We start from the raw sequence: 15,040 nt of genomic DNA, 5'->3' as shown, positions 1-15,040 counted from the left end.
ATATATGTACCCTCATTGGAGTATCTAACAATATTTAAAAAAACTATATGAAGCAAATTTTAACATATCTGAAGGCAGAAATAGATGATTCAGTAATAACTGTGGACTCAGTACCCTACTTTTAACAATGTATAGATCATACAGACAGAAAAAAATAATAAGGAAATGCTAGACTTGAACTATACTTTTGACCAAATGGACCTAATAGACATGTATAGAATGTTCTATCCAATAGCAACAGAATACATTTTCTTCTCAAGTGCACATGGAACATTTTCTAGAGTAGCTCATATGGTAGGCCACAAAACAAGTTTTAACAAATTTAAGACTGAAATCATACCAGGTATATTTTCCAAATACAATTGTATGAAATGAGAAATCAGTAACAAGAAGAAAGCTGGAAATTTAAAAATATATGTGGAAATTAAACAATGCAGTTCTGAACAACAAATGGATCAAAGAAGAAATCAAAAGGAAAAACAAATATATATATATATATATATTTAAATATATTTTTAAATATATATTTAAACAAAAACAGAAACACAACATACCAAACTGGGACAAAATCAAATTTTTTTGGACGATACCAGGATGTGTGTACAAAATTGCTCGCTGTAGCAAAATATGACTAGCAACTAGCATCCTCTGGCTCACGGTGCTAAGTAAGCAGTTCCATCACCAACTTCTTAGAGAAGCTCAAGGCCGGGGAGTATATCTGAGATATTTCCTGCCAAATGGAAGCACTTTGGTTAAAACTCCCTTAGGGGAAAATTGTTTAGTTACCTCTTCAGGGATGGTTGGAAGGACGGTCACACTCTCCATTCCTCCAGTTAACCAGGGTGTAGACTCTTTTTTCTATTGCCCGGTTAAAAGAAATGTCTACTTTGAGAATGTCATCAAAGCTCCTGCTGGTGGTAGCTAGATAGAGGATAACAGCTTAATTTCTTATCAGGACCAAAAATAAATATCACACAAGCTTCAGAGGCATGCCCTGTTCATCCTTCTCTGCTGAGTCCAGCATGCCCAATAGGATAGTAAAGTCCTAATTCTTATCATCAATGATTGAAAAAGGTAACACTCCTGTGGACTTCTCACCATTGTAAAGCATTGATACCCTTGCTCCAGGCAAGAGTCTTCAACACTGTCTATTAAAAGAGCAATTATCTTTAACTTTCCTCTTGATAAATTTGGTGCCAGATTTGCTGCTCTGCCAAGCTTTGTAGTACACATTGGGGTAAAGTCTCATGCATGGGACAAAAGATTGCCCCATGTTTCTCCCAGAGAGTCGTGGAAATAAATGTGGCCAATGATAGTATTGGCCTCAAAGTTGGGAGACTTATTCCCAATAAGGATACATCTAGACTCAGCAGCAGCAGTGATATGAGAGGATGGTATGACAGTAGGAGCCACCAGACAGCTGATTCTTATGATGGAGGTCAAAAACAGGCCTAAGGGGGCAATTCCAAGAGGACAATATATGTCTACTTAAGAAAAAAGAACTATTTCAAATAGACCACCTAGACTTATACCTTGAGAAACTAGAAAAAGAATAAGCTTAAAACTAGCAAAAAGGAAGAAATAACAAAGATCAGAGAAACAATAAGTGAATTTGAAACTAGAAAACCAATAGAAAAGATCAATAAAATGGAGAACTGTTTTTTTGAAAACATTGAACAAATTGACAAACTCAGCTAAGAAAAAAGAAAAAACACACAAACAAAAACATCAGAAATGAAAGAAGGGACATCCAACAAGAGGATATAATAATTGTAAATATCTACGTACCCCAAATTAGAGCACCTAAATACATAAAGCATATATTAGTGAACATAAAGAGAGAAATTAATGGTAATACAATAATAGTAGGGGACTTTATACCCCACTTACATCAATAGAGAGATTATCCAGACAGAAATCAATAAGGAAACGATGTCTTTGAATGACACATTAGACCAGATGGATGTAACATATGTATATAAAACATTCCATTCAAAAACAACAGAATACACATTCTTTTCACCTGCACGTAGAACATTCTCCAGAATAGATCACATGTTTTGCCACAAAATAAGCTTCAGTAAATTTAACAAGATTGAAATTATAACATCAATCTTTTCTGACCACAACAATTTGAAATTAGAAATCAATTACAAGAAAAAAAAACTGGAAAAATACAAACATGTGGAAGCTAAACAACATAATACTAAATAACCCAATACTAAACAGCAATGGGTCAATGAAACAATCAAAGAAGATATTAAAAATTACAAGGAAACAAATAAAAATGAAAAAACATAATGGTCCAAAATCTTTAAGATACAACAAAAGCAATTCTAAGAGGGAAATATATAGGAACATAGACTTACCTCTAGATACAAGAAAAAGCCTACATTAAAAAAATCTAAACTTACACCTAAAGTAACTACAAAAAGAACAAATAAAACTCAAGGTGAATGGATGGAAGGAAATAATAAAGATCAGAGCAGAATTAAATGACATAGGGGTAAAAAAAAAAAAAAGGAAGGAAGGACGGAAGGAAGGTAGGAAGGAATAGGGGAACGGAAGGGAAAGGGAAAACAGTGAAACCAAGAGCTGATTCTTTGAAAAGATTAACCAAATTGATAAACCCTTAGCCAGACTTACCTAGAAGTTAAAAAAAAAAGGACCCAAATAAATAAAATCAGAAACAAAAGAGCAGTAACAAGATACCACAGAAATACAAAGGATTATGTAAGAGAATACTATAAAAAATTATATGCCAACAAATTAGACAACCTAGAGGAGGACAAATGCCTACAAACATACATTATACCAAGACTGAATCATGAAGAAATAGGAAGTCTGATTATAACTAGTAAGGAGATCGAATCAATAGTCAAAAATCTCCCAATAAAGAAGAGCCCATGAACAAATGGCTTCACTAGTGAATTCTACCAAACACTTAAAAAAAGAATTCATACCAATCCTCCTCAAACTCTTTTTAAAAACTGAAGAGGAAGGAACATTCCAAATCATCTTATGAGGCAGCATTGCACTGATACCAAAGCCAGACAGGACACTACAAGGAAACAGAATTCCATAAAAATAATTGTGATGAATGTAGATGAAAAAATACTAACAAATTGAATTTAACATGACATTAAAAGGATAATATATCATGATCAAGTTGGATTTATCCTTGGGATGCAAGGATAGTTCAATATACACAAATCAGTAGGTTAAAAAGTAAAGGATAAAAATTGTGTGATGCTCTCAACAGATGCAGAGAAAGCATTTGACGACATCCAACATCCTTTCATGATAAAAACTCAATATATTAAGTAATGAAAGAATATATCTTAACATAATAAAGGCCAGATTTAACAAGCCCAAAGCTAACATACTCAACAGTAAAAATCCAAAAGGTTTTCCTCTAAGATCAGTAACAACACAGAAATGCTTTTCTTTATTCACCATGTTCTATTTACTATATTACTGGAAGACCTTGCCAGAGTGAGTAGGCAAGAAAAGAAAGGCATCCAAATCAGAAAGGAAGAAGTAAAAATTTCCCTAAGTAGATGACATGATTTTAAGTATAGGAACCCCTAAAGTCTCCACCAAAAAACGTGAGAGCTGCTAAATTCAGTAAAGTTGCAAGATACAAAATCAACACACAAAAACCAGTTGTGTTTCTATATACCAACAATGAACTATTCAAAAGAGATGCAATTTACAATTGCAGCAAAAAAAGAAAACACTTAGCCAAGTATTAACAAATTTAACCAAGAATGTGAAAAAACTGAACAATGAAAACTATAAACATTGAAGAAAAAAATTGAGGAAATGAACATATACATTCGAAGAATTAATATTGCTAAAATATCCATACTACCCAAAGTGATCTACAGCTTCAATGCAATCTCTATAAAAAGTACATTGACATTTTTATGGAAATGGAGCAATCCTAAAATGTATAAGAAACCATCTGAAGATACTTAGGGGGCTATAATTATGTTGGATAACTAATTATACAATGTATAGCCCTAGTAAAATTGTGTAAAAGAGGCAATTATAATAGCTAAGTTTTTTTTTTGAGTACTTTATATATATCAAACATTTTCAACAAGTTTTCTTTTATTTAATCTTTAAAATCCTGTCCTGAGGGAGGCACTATTGTTTTTCTTTTATAGTTTATTGTAATGTTGGTTTCCATATAACACCCAGTGCTCATCCCCATAAGTGCCGTCCTCCATTTCCATCACCCTCCTTCCCCTCCACTCCCCTAAGCCCTCAGTTTGTTCTCAGTATTCAAGAGTCTCTCATAGTTTGCCTCCCTCCTTCTCCCCAACTATTTTTCCCCTTCCCCTCCCCTATAGTCCTCTGTTAAGTTTCTCCTATTCCACTTATGAGTGAAAACATAAGTTTTCAGATATAAGTGTCTGTCTTTCTTGGCCTGACTCATTTCACATAGCATAACACCCTCGAGTTCTATCTATGTTGCTACAAACGGCCAGATTTCATTCTTTCTCATTGCCATGTAGTATTCCATTGTATAGATAAACCACATATTCTTGATCCATTCATCAGTTGACGGACATTTAGGCTCTTTCCATGATTTGGCTACTGTTGAAGGTGCCACTATGAACATTGGGGTACATGTGCCCCAATGCATCAGCACTCCTGTATCCCCTGTAGATTCCTAGCAGTGCTATTGCTGGGTCATAGGGGAATTCTATTTTTAACTTTTTGAGGAACCTCCATGCTGTTTTCCAGAGTGGCTGTACCAGTTTACATTCCCATCAACAGTGTAGGTGGGGATCTCCATATTCTCACCAGCTTCTATAGTCTCTTGATTTGTTCATTTTAGCCACTCTGACTGACACTAGGTGGTATCTCAGTTTGGTTTTGATTTGTATTTCTCTGATGATGAGTGACACTGAGCATCATTTCATGTGTCTGTTGGCCATCTGGATGTCCTCTTTGGAGAAGTGTCTATTCATGTCTTCTGCCCATTTCTTCACTGGATTATTTGTTTTTTGGGTGTGGAGTTTGGTGAGTTTCTTATAAATTTAGGATGCTAGCCCTTTATCCAATATGTCATTTGCAACTATCTTTTCCCATTCTGTCGGTTGCCTATTAGTTTTCTTGATTGTTTCCTTTGCAGTGCAGAAGCTTTTTATCTTGATGAGGTCCCAATAGTTCATTTTTGCTCTTGATTCCCTTGCCTTTGGGGATGTGTTGAGTAGGAAATTGCTACAATTGAGGTCTAGGAGGCTATTTCCTGCTTTTTCCTCGAGGGTTTTGATGGTTTCCTGTCTCACATTCAGGTCCTTCATCCATTTTGAGCTTACTTTTGTGTGTGGTGTAAGAAAGTGGTCTAGTTTTGTTCTTTTGCATGTTGCTGTCCAGTTCTCCCAGCACCACCTGTTAAAGAGGCTGTTTTTTTCTACTGGAAACTCTTTGCTGCTTTGTTAAAGATTAATTGGCCATACATTTGTGGGTCCAATTCTGGGTTCTCTATTCTATTCCATTGGTTTATGTGTCTGTTTTTGTGCCAATAACATACTGTCTTGATGATTACAACTTTGCAGTAGAGGCTAAAGCCTGGGATTGTGATGAGGGAGGCACTATTATTATTGTTGTTGTTTTACAGATAAACAAAATAGGTCACAGAAATGTAAATTGTCTAGCATCACATAGTTAGTAAATGGTGGAGTACTTACACTCCTGCAGGCTGATAGACGAAGTTATGAATTAAATACTTCTTCAAGGGTCATCTAATCATTGTAGACATGAGTTCATTCAAAAATAAACTAAAGGCCAGAAATAAACCTTCACATATATGGCTAAAGAACTTTGACATGGCTATAAAAAAAACTAATAGAATAAAGGAAAAGGAAAAGATAGTCTCTTCAACAATGGTGCTGGATATCTACATGAAAATGATCCTGGATCCCTAGATTATACCACTCACAAAAATTACTCTTGTGTATACTCACTGCCAAGCAGAGCACCTATTGAAGGACTACATGGGTAGATGGGTGGGTGGATGGATGGATGTGGATGGATGGATTACAAACTAATTAAGAGTCTCAGTCACCTACTTTAATCCTAGTGCAATTTGAAATCCTTTAATAATCAATCTGATACCTTCTTAGCTAATACGATTTTAGAATAATTTTTAACTTCTAGAAAAACAGTTTAGAAATTATATTATAGCACTTTTTTTCATCTTTTATTGTTTATTTATAGTTGAGAGAGAGAGAGAGACAGACCAGGTGAGGAAGGGGTAGAGAGAGAGGGAGATCCAGAATCTGAAGCAAGCTCCAGGCTCTGAGCTGTCAGCACAGAGCCCAACACAAGGCTTGAACTCAAGGACCATGAGATCATGACCTGATCTAAAGTTAGACAACTGAATGAGCCACGCAGGTACCCTATATATTATAGTACGTCTAATGGAAACTGACCTTTCTTTTACTCTCCTCCTTGAAGAAAAAAAGATAAACACCCTGTCTGAAAAAAAAGTTTAAAAATAATATGTTGTAACCCGAGGGCCGGGGCTGCTCGTCCCGGCGTTCGGTGGTACCTGTTTCATCCGCCCCAACCAGCAGGGCGGAGAATCGTCGTGGGTCCTTCTCCTGAGTAAGGGAGAGAAAAAGAGGGGCCGGAGAGGGAGACACAGAGAGTAAAGACAGAACTCACGGTTCTCAGATCAGGCGAAAGAGAGCGTTTATTCAAAGAACTGTTCTTTATATAGTCTTCAGGGGGGGGAAGACAAGGCAAGCTGACCTAGGCAGGCTACAGAGTCAAATGCATATCAAACAAGCGCCCCGACTTTGCCTTAGCAATCTTGGGGGATGGAGAACTAACACTGAATATGGTTTTGATCTTTTGTGTGCCTTGGCCACTCACGTCTAGCTCAGCAAGACAGTCGCCAAAAGTTATTTTGACCAGGAAATGGCAATCTCCAGCCTCCAGATGCAAATCTGGTTTACTGGCTCACTCAACGGAGTGATAATCCTTGCCTGAGGCAGACAGAAAACTTGGTGGGCCGACAATAATACACTTTTCATGATATAGATTCATATTCACTCCATCAAACAACAGAATTTAGCTTGGTACTTCAGCAGCTTGGTGTTACGAGAAGTTTTGAAGTTTCAACAAAGCTTATCAGAGCTCACATTAAAAAAATATATGAATATACTAATTTGGTAGATTACTTTTTTAATGTTTTTTTTTTTTTTGAAAGAGAGCATGCAAGCAGGGGAGGGGCAAAGAAAGCAGGGAGAAGATCTGAAGCAGGCTCTGCTTTGACAGCAGTGAGCCTGATGTGGGGGCTGAACTCACAAATTGTGAGATCATGAGCTGAGCCGAAGTCGGACACTCAACCAACTGAGCCTCCCAAGCACCCTATAAAAACGAATTTGGAGGTAGTAACTGAAATGTTTTTAAAGAGTTATCTAAATAGACAAAACAGTTTTGAGAAAGAAGAACAAAGTTGGAGGTATCACAACCCCAAATTTCAAGGTAAACTACAAAGCTATAGTAATCAAAAAAGTATAGTGCTGTCACAAAAATAGATGCCTAGATCCACGAACAGGATGGAAATAAACCCATGCCTATATGGTCAATTAATCTATGATAAAGGAGGCAAGAGTATACAATGGGGAAAAATGGTTTCTTCAATAAACTGTGTTGCAAAAACTGAACAGCTACATGCAAAAGAATGAAATTGGACCAGTTTCTTACACCATACACAAAAAGAAACTCAAGATGGATTAAGGACCTAAATGTGAGACTTGAAACCATAAAACTCCTAAAAGAAAGAAGGCAGTAATCTCTTGGAATTCAGCATTAGCAACATATTTACAGATCTGTGTCCTCAGGCAAAGAAAACAAAAGCAAATTAAACTATTGCTCAGCAAAGGAAGCCATCAACAAAACAAAAAGGCAACTTACTGACTAAAGAAGATATTTGCAACTGACATAATCGATAAAGAGTTAATATGTAGGGGCTCCTGGGTGGCTCAGTCAGTTAAGCATGCAACTTTGGCTCAGGTCATGAACACGCAGGTTTGTGAGTTGGAGCCTGAATCAGGGCTCTGCTGACAGCTCTCAGAGCCTGGAGTCTGCTTCAGATTCTGTGTCTCTGTCTCTCTCTGCTCCTCCCCATCCTGCACTCTGTGTCTCTTAAAAATAAATACATATTAAAAAAAGAGTTAATATCTAAAAAATGTAAAGAACTGATGAAACTCACACACACATGCAAATACATGCACAATCTGATTTAAAAATGAGCAGGAGTGTTGTATGGAAACCAGTTTGACAATAAATTATTTTAAAAAATGGGCAGGGGGCTTGAATTGACATTAAAAAAAATACATACAGATGGCCAACCAACACATGAAAAGATGCTCAACATCACTAATTATCAGGGAAATATAAATCAAAACTACAATCAGATACCACCTCACACCAGTCAGAATGGCTAGTATCAAAAAGAAAAGAAATAACAAGTGTCCATGAGGATGTGGAGAAACGGGAAACTTCATACATTGTTGGTAGGAATGTAAATGGGTGTGACCACTGTGGAAAACAGTATGGAGCTTTCCCAAAAAATTAAAAGTAGAAATACCATATGATCCAGTCATTTCAGTACTGGGTATTTACTCAAGGAAAACAAAAACATGAATTCAAAAAGATATGCGCTCCTATATTTATTGCAGCTTTATTTACAACAGCCAAAATTGGGAAGCAACCCAAGTGATCATGAATAGATGAATGGATAAAGAAGATGTGGTATGTGTGTATATATATGATATATAATGGTATATATTGTATATATAATTATATATTTAATGGTATGTTACTCAGTCACAAAAAAGAATGAGATCTTGTCATTTGCAATAACATGGATGGATCTAGAAGGTATTATATGAAGTGCAATAAGTCAGACAAAGGAAAACAAATACCATATGATTTCACTTACAACAAAGATAAACAGAATCATAAGTATAGAGAACAAACTGGTGGTTGCCAGAAGGCTTGGGAGATGGGTGAAATGGGTGAAAGAGATTAAGACTCAGTAATAAAATAAATACATTACAAGGATGAAAAGTACAGCATAGGGAATATAATCAATAATATAATAACATTTTATGGTGACTACACTTATCCCAGTGAGCATTGAATAATGTATAGAATTGTCAAATCACTATGTTGTACACCTGAAATATGACATTGTATGTCAACTATATTTCAATGTTTAAATACTAATAATAAATAAATAAAAAGTTGTCAAATATATGTCCCATATAGCCAATGTGACAAATACACTTATTGTAAGCAATTCATTATAACATTTTTTCGTCTTTGGACAGAATGAAAAAATGTACTTATTAGATCTCAAGTTGTAATATGAAAAGTATAGAATTCCTAGTTACTTGAGCATGAAATATTATTTATTACAGTTCCAAATAGCTTTACTAAACTTGGTTTTCTATTAAAATATCTGTTATAAATGTTTTCATATGTATAATCTCATTACAAATTGATTTCTAGCTAAGAAAAAAGACATCTAATATATCTGTTTCCATTTTATGTAAAACCTATTAAGAAAATATTTTCATGCTCAAAAAACTACAACAATATATTGTCAGTACAAATATTGCACTCTTTTTTCCATTGTTTCTTTTGTATTCCTAAAAGTTTGTCTTAAAAACAGGCCACGAAACATTAGATTTTTTAAATGTAATTAGGAACCAGATAAGTATCCTGATTTGTCTCTTGAGAACATTTTTAGAGCCCCTGGCAGTTATCACTAGTTAAAAATTCATCTCAGACTTCTCTGTCTTTTCTAAGCCCAAGGTTGCTTGCTATTAAACTTTAGCTGGTGGACTCACAAGTGGACCAATTTCAAGGCATGGAATTTGGACTGGGATTAGCTATTATCACAAGAAATAATAAATTGCTTAGTACAGAAATAATTTTTTTATTTTAGAATTTTTTCAGCCCTTGGTATTTTTCTTATGGATCTTGTCTACTTCCCCCTTGCTTTCTGGTTACCTATATGCAATGCAATATTTCCCTCTTATATTATAAATAAGACACTGAGTTTTACTCATCTTTTTATAACTCACACTATTTTTTATAGGTATTTAGCAAATAGGAGTTACCAAATCAATGTCATTCAAATGTCAAATTGTCCAATTAATTTGTCTGACTTCATGTATAGAATTATGATAACGCCAAAGCTATGTTTAGAGAAAATGTTGGCTCCGCCAATATGGATGATACAATAATTAAACTTGTTCTATAGATCAGCTTATATGCAGATAGATGGCATTTTCTTCCTCCTTCTAGTGCATTTTCTTGAATAGGCAGCTGCTCACTTAACTATTTCCTGTAAGAGGACTTTTTGATATTTTCACGCCCTCCAGAGGCTTCTATGGTATTCTGGCACTTGTCCTTGGAGAGTATGCAGGTGTGCTGCTCCCAAAAGCCCTCAATTTTGTGTTAGAGACATAAAAGTTGCCAGGATCTGCAACACCTGGCATGTCTTCCTGGGACTGAAGTAGCCTTCTCAGAAGGCACATCTCAGCAGCTTAAGGAGCCTAGATGGCACTTGGGTCACCCACTCTGGGGAGCTGATCATAAATTAGAGGCAGGCCCCTAAGAGACATACAAAATGACTTTCAAAATGTAGAAAGAAAATATTAGGACTTCCACTTAACATATTTTGTCTAAAAATATATACTTTATTATTACTGTAATAAATAGATTGCCAAAATGTGGAACTCAATATATCCTGAGGAAATAAAGGGAGAGATGATGCCAGTCCTTTCTTTGCTTCAGTTTATCATGGTTTACTGGTCCTAACCTTAATCCTAATCCTCACCATGAGCCGGGTAGCAGACACTGCAGATACCATGCCCCATACTTGCCGAGCCCACTTGAATTCTCCTTAGGTGTAGACGGTTGGCAGCACGCTAAAACCCTTCCACAGCTAGCACCGGCATCTCTCTTTGCCTAATTCTCCAGCACCACAGGAGTTTGGAGTTTTCTCTGCCAATGACAAGTGTAACCCACAAGTGAAGGAGAGTTAAATCCACTGGCAAAAGCCATCAACCAATGGGGAAGGAAAGCTGGTGGATAAATGCCCCCAGCTGCCCTAATCATCCAGGAAAGGATGATTCTGCGGTGTGTCCACCATAGCTTCTATGAGGTCACTATTGGGATTGAGCCCACAGCAGCAATGTGCTTAATAGCACACCCTGTGTGTCACTGTGCCCTTGTGCTTCTGAAGATCACTTCCCGAGAAAACAACCTGCTAGTCCTTCACACAGGGGCTGTTATTGAGGCCATCCAAAATGTCAGGTGAAATGCATTTATGTAATGTCTAATTAACTGAATTAATGCTTACATAATGGAACATGTTTTTAAAAGATTCCTTCAAATAAACTTCATAATGAAGATAATACTGGTATGAAAAAGCAAATGAACAAGAAACTGACATTGTTGATACTTCTCTAAATTCAAGAAAGAGATCATTGTCAACCAAACTGCAATATAAAAGTAATATAAATCTAATCAGATCTAACAAGTAGTGGGCAAAAATGTTAAATTGTCTAGGGCTATTTTAAATAGGCATTTATATCCATTATAATGATAAACCTCACCCTATTTGTATACTGTGCCTTGAGATACTAGTTAATGATTATATAATACATGACAATTGACAAGACATTTAACTGTGTTGTTTAAGATTGTTATGTTTCTATTTTTGGGTTTTCCTCACATACTTAATGTTAGTAAATTAATAAAGTAGTGCTTGTACAGGTTAATATATTATAAATAATTTACAAATTTGACCATCTAGCACTTTCCTAAATGAGAGTACTTATTCGATTTCTTTGCTAATAAGAATTCATGATAAAAAATTAAGACCATTGTGTAAAGGATACTAGATTTTGTAACTATATAACTATCAGAGATTACCTTGTTGAAATTTGATTTTGCATATGAGAAAAGTGAGTTCCAGATAGTTCAAGTAACTTTTCCAGGGTCACACTTCTGATTGATGGTAAAATCAAATTATAAGCAAGTCTTCTGATAATCAGTTCAAAAATCTACCACAGAGTGTAAGACATATAAAGTAACTTTACCCTCATTTCGAAGGCACACATGTCTCTGCCCACATTCTCTTCTTCTCTCTGCTCTTTGCTCTTCTCTCACCTATGACCCACCTTGGCTCTCAGTTTCTTTGCATTCTTGCCTCCTTTACAATATTGACATAAATCCACTCCTCCATGTGGACCTGTCTTGTATTTTTACTCACTCTACAGCATTTACTCACTTTGTCCTAAATGGCAGCTCTGTGCTATGTTTTGTCTTGTCTTATAGTCTTATCTTTTCAACAGTCCTACCTATTGTCCAATGTGACAGGGCTAATATTCACCAGGAGGCCCAGATAAAGCTACTGAGGTCTAATTTTTCTTTGGGTTATAGACCATGCTAGTTGTTTGCATCTCCACTTGTTGATGGACCAGTAGAACCCACTTTAATCTCAAGTTTCCTTTTAAACTCTGAACAGATTTGATTCTGAATTGCTCTAGAATTAGTTGAGGGGTTGGATAAAGCTGAGAATATGAATTTACTTTCAGATCTATAAGTTTGTGAATTGAGTAACCATTATATCCTCATAGCTATAATGGAAAAATAATTAGGACTTCAGTGTAATACATAAAGCAGAGCAAAAGGAAATGTAAGGAAGTTCAATGATTTGAGAGAATGGATTTCAAGCCGAACTGTGATCTAATCCAGCTCTGTCATTTATTAAGCTGTATAAACTTGAAATCAGTTCACTTCCCTATGTCTGTCTCTCCATATATAAAACGGGAGTAATAATTGTACCTACTTCAAAAGAAGTTTGTAAATATTAAATAAGGCAATAAGCTCACACATTTTAAATCTACTGAATAATAAGTGCTGTATTAGTATTGGACAGTATGGTAATCTTCATGAAATATAAGTGTTAGGTAGATCTTTATCAATACTCAACAAATATCTGATGCCTCAAATTGGGCTAGGGATTGTATTATAGGTAATACAATAAAGTACAATACATAGCACTTAACCTCAAAAGAAATGAGGTAGGATATGGGTCTGAGTTATAGCAGTAGAGATGCTAATATTTAAATTTAAAAATTAGAATACACAGGATATAATGACCAATTAAATGTAAAAATGAAAGAAAGAGAGATATTTAAAAAGATGCCTTTTACCCATCTTCAGGCTTGTATGTTTATATAAACTAGGTTTTAATATGAGTGAGGGAATGCAGAGGGACCAAAAGGCTTTGAATGAAAGATTATGTGTTTGATTCAGATATTCCTAGTTTGTGGTGCCTATGAGTGGAGATGAAACTGAAGCTCAAAAGAAAAGACCACTGGAATTTGAGTTGGGATGATTGATGAGGACATAGGGGTCATTAAGATCACCCAGGGAAGACATTTGAAGGAAGAACAAAATTCACGTTAGCCCAATATGAAACAAAAGAAGAAAGAAAGAAAAACAGAGGAAGAATAAGTCAGCAAAGTAAAAAAATAGAATGTAGAAGAACTAACAGAGTGTAATATGGTGGAAACAAAGGATGGAGAAAGGTCTAAATGTCCAACATTGGCAACTGCTGTGGGAAGATCGAAAAGGCTGAGTAGGAAGAAAATGAACATGAACCCTTGGGTATGATGATTAGGCAACAACTGATTACAGTGAGTTGGTACGGACAGTACACACTGTGTATAGTAGCAGTGGTATAGATAGCATCTAGGGGACAAACCTGGAGTTCCATTCTGACATCCAATCAACTGTCTGATTTACTGAACAACATACTAACACCCTCTAAACCTGTGTTCTCATCTGTATAAATAAGGCTACTGCTGATACCTAGACTTCATTGGATTCATCAAAAATTTAAATGGGATAAAACTGTGCAGTGCCTGGCACTCATTACTCACTTAATAAATATTAGCTATTATTAATAACAACATTATTATAATCAGTTAAAGAGCAAGTGAGAGGTTAGGACATGGAGGCTTCTCAAGGAAGAGGAGAGACATGAAGCCTTCACTTGAGTAGTAAACTGTGTCCAGGAAGGGATTTTTAAAATTCTGTGATGGAGTAAGTTTCAAGCACGTTTTTAGGCAGAAAAGAAAGAGCCAATAATAGAATAAAAATATTATTGTAAGAAGTGGGGAGTTCTTTATTTAGAGAAAATTTTCTCCTAACAGATAAATTTCATAAAGAGATAATATGACAAGTTCAATAAACCAATAGCAGAGAACAATTTTTGAGTTGAAACATCTATGGATAAATCTAATTTATGAAACCACCTACAATTTGTTTGCTGTTCACAAGCAAAAAAGTGTTTCCTCTATGGAACACTTTCAATTTACAATTCTTTACTGCTTCTGAAATGAATGTGAATTCTTGAACGATGTGGCTAAGAGTCTGGACAGCTTTATCTAGATGAGATATTACTTCTTTCCAATAGTTTTTCTACTCATATGAGAATTGCAAATGATGGGGAGAGAGAGGGGAGAGAGAAGGAAGTGCCTCAACAAGCCAGGCATTCAATCCTCCAGACAGATCTTGGGGTGCAGAGATTAGCTTCAGTGTGTAGGACATATGAAGAATATTAACTAGATTTTGTTAGTCATAAATATTCAGCAAAGAAGTCAAATAGCCCTTTCCAGATGAATGGAGATCAGTGGCCCCGTAAGAGTGACAGAAGTGGGAAAAAGGGAAAACAGAGAGGAGTACAGAGTACTCTCATCTCAGTTGAGAAGCTTGGTTCAAAAAATAAATGTTGGACATTATCTGTTAAAGAAGTGTGATAAACCATTTTGACTGCCAGATACCATTTAGCTTTTCCAGAGTCATACTTCTACTTGTCATACTTAAAGTTTAAGAAGACTTAACAGTGACTTCTTCACAATATTGCCTAGAGTTGACCCTGCAGGCAAGTGAAGAAGATCCGTTTAGCTCGGTTCTCTAGATG

At 35.7% G+C, this 15,040-nt stretch overlaps 1 long non-coding RNA gene and 1 pseudogene across 1 annotated transcript in view; one reads left to right on the top strand and one right to left on the bottom strand.

Annotated features, from left to right (window-relative positions):
• Positions 1 to 699: 699 nt before the first annotated feature.
• On the bottom strand, positions 700 to 10,577 carry LOC115295271 (annotated as a pseudogene).
• A 693-nt stretch (positions 10,578 to 11,270) lies between these two features.
• LOC115296831 overlaps positions 11,271 to 15,040 on the top strand; it is a 37,251-nt gene continuing 33,481 nt past the window's right edge. The window contains exon 1 of the long non-coding RNA XR_003911083.1: positions 11,271 to 11,358. This is a non-coding gene — a long non-coding RNA (uncharacterized LOC115296831). The remainder of the gene's footprint in view (positions 11,359 to 15,040) is intronic.

Source organism: Suricata suricatta, chromosome 7 (genome assembly GCF_006229205.1).
Source record: "Suricata suricatta isolate VVHF042 chromosome 7, meerkat_22Aug2017_6uvM2_HiC, whole genome shotgun sequence".
NCBI classification, from domain to species: Eukaryota; Metazoa; Chordata; class Mammalia; order Carnivora; family Herpestidae; genus Suricata; species Suricata suricatta.
Note: the sequence above shows the minus strand (reverse complement) of the source record. Positions and strands in the feature narration are given on the sequence as shown.